Below are 2,653 nucleotides of genomic sequence, written 5' to 3' on the forward strand. Positions count from 1 at the left end.
TATCGAAATGTTTATTCATTTATTATCAATTTATACAATGTGTTTATAAGAGGTTTCTAGCTTTATTCTCTGACAATAATCATTAGTTAAACACAATTGATAAACAATGACGAAATAAAAGAATAATACCTATCACAAACATAAAATGTAGACCTTTTTCTTTTATAGGCCTATTATTCAGTTGGCTCTGCAAAAATCCATCAGCTTAGGTAAAATTGTCAAAATGTGTAAGCTTGAGTGTTCGATTTTTTTAGAAAACTCTTCTTAGGGCTAAGGCACGTTGAACTGACTGAGCACGTTCTCAGCTCAGTAGACTTGCAGTGCTAATTGAAGGTGTATGTCTTGCCACTAGGGAACAATATAATATACTAGTCCATCTAGCTCAAAGCATAGCCAAAAAATGTTTTTCTTTTTTAATCAAGTACATACGATGAGGGGATGAAATGCTACAAATCACACGTCGGAAGCATATTATGAAATTTTGCCAAAATATGCAAATTAGGTTGAATAATATAGGGTTCTCATGTCTTGGTAACCACTAGTCGCAGAGAGTTGCATTTTTTTTTTTCAAATCATTCAGAATATGTATGTTTCTATTGCTCTAGTAGAACATTTGCCCCCAAATTTAACAGAAATGCTACAATTGATCTCTGACCTTATATTCATTGAATTTTGATATCTCTGCGACTAATGTATGTAGAATCTTAATGCAGGTCTCAAAATTATTTAAATACGTGATTATTTCCAATATAATAATAGAAAGGAATGGAAATCTATAAACACACCATAGTCACATGTACTTTTCATATACAAATTAGCTATAAAATATGCACATTAAAAATGAGAATGTAGGATTCACATATCTTGACGATAGGTGGTCACACAGCGTTGCTCTATTTTTCATATTGTACGGAATAATCATGTTTCTAATTGCTCTAATAGAACATTTGCCACAAAAATATACAGGAAATACACAAAATGACCTTTTTTTATGATCACTGAATCTGCATTCTCTGTGTATTTTGTTCAATTTACCTTATAATTCGAAACGTAAATGATTGTTCCATTAGTCACAGACATATGCAAATTCAGCGATTATAAGGTCAGAGATCATTTGTAGCAATTCCGTTTATTTTTTATGGCAAAAATTTTATTAAAGCAAAATAGAAAAAAAGCATGTTCTGAATAATTTGAAACAGAAAGCAACCTTATATTTTTAACTTAATTTGCATATTTTAGCTAATTTCCTGGTGTGTGACCAAAATGTGACTTATTTGAAATTTAACCACTTAATGTATTTGAATAAGAAAGAAAAAAAAAACCTTTGTTTGCAGTTTGTTAAACTAGATTGCCTTGCCTCAAGTCCCATGGAAAATTTGTCAAGAAATATGACTTAAATTTTACTATTTTCAGAACAGAAGAATATTGTACGGGAATAAAAATTGCCTGTACTCAGAGTGATGTATCAATTTCAAATGATTTTCGATTAAACAGATAAGGTGTACATTGAAAGTGAAAACGAAAAAAAAGTTGAATAACAAGTCACTGGCATATAAACTAAGATTATGAGGCCTATATGTATTCCAGACTTTGCAGTAGATATAATCATACTTAAATTAAACTCAAGTACGTGGCAATACGTTTCGACATGAACATTTGGCTGGTTGCGGACTCACGCCCTAATGTTATTAGATTCTGCCAAACTTTCTGTCTCAGTGAAGCATGCTCGACATTCAGCAAGTATATTTCATGATGTAGATCCACTTAACATGCTCTAAATTAGGACACAATAGAGGGGTTTTCCTTAAATGTTTTAGATAATTCTACATAAAATCAGTAGGCAATGATATCAAAGTCGTAAAGTCGTACTATGAATTTATACGAGGAAAGAAACCCCTATGTTTCAAGGAATTGAAGACGGTGATTTAGATTCTAAATATAATCAAACCTTGAATTGAACAAGAAAACTACTGTAGACGGCATACTTTCGTAATTTTAAATACTACTTCACTTCCTTTACGGTATTTGATCACTATGTTAATCTCTGTTCAAATGTTATTCCACAAAACGTTCGATATTATTATGGATCTAACATTGTCTATCTTCACAATAATAACGAAAGCGTTCAAATACTTTGTTAAATACGAAATAGTGTATTCATTAGTGCTAGGAGTATTATAAGTCACTAGTGTCAAACCCAAATACTCAATCTCGCAGTCTTTTGTAATTGTAATCGAGTAAGTAGGATAAGACCCGTTGTATAATCGGTAAGCGATGGATTTCTGTTGTATAATCGGTAAGCGATTTCTGTTGTAAAAAATTCATTATAAAATTAATTAGAGATTGGCATATTGGCATTAGGATTCTGAATTGATGCTATGGGCCTATGCCAGAAGCCTAGACAAGGCCCACAGGTCAAGGGCCTCGTTAGGCCAGCGGTCTAGTTAGGTCAGGGGCCTAGTTAAGTTAGGCCTGGGCCTACACTAGTAGTTAGGCCAGGGGCCAAGCCTATAAGGTAGGCCCAGGTACACAAAAAGAATATAGGTTAGGTAGGCCTGGTCTTGGGAGATTTTGCGCAGTTTTTATTTACTTTTATTAGATAAATAAACTCTACGGTGGTGGATCCTGTGTGCTGAACGGGAAAGGGGTGGGG

The 2,653-nt window shown here is 33.3% G+C and overlaps 1 protein-coding gene across 1 annotated transcript in view; it reads right to left on the minus strand.

Moving 5' to 3' along the window:
* Positions 1-2,653, minus strand: part of LOC117109228 (toll-like receptor 13) — a 10,790-nt gene that overhangs the window by 6,676 nt on the left and 1,461 nt on the right. The gene's annotated exons all lie outside the window — the stretch shown is intronic.

The sequence above is a fragment of the Anneissia japonica genome, unplaced genomic scaffold, assembly GCF_011630105.1.
Source record: "Anneissia japonica isolate Jap-2015-1 unplaced genomic scaffold, ASM1163010v1 scaffold10466_len380309_cov135, whole genome shotgun sequence".
Taxonomy (NCBI): Eukaryota; Metazoa; Echinodermata; class Crinoidea; order Comatulida; family Comatulidae; genus Anneissia; species Anneissia japonica.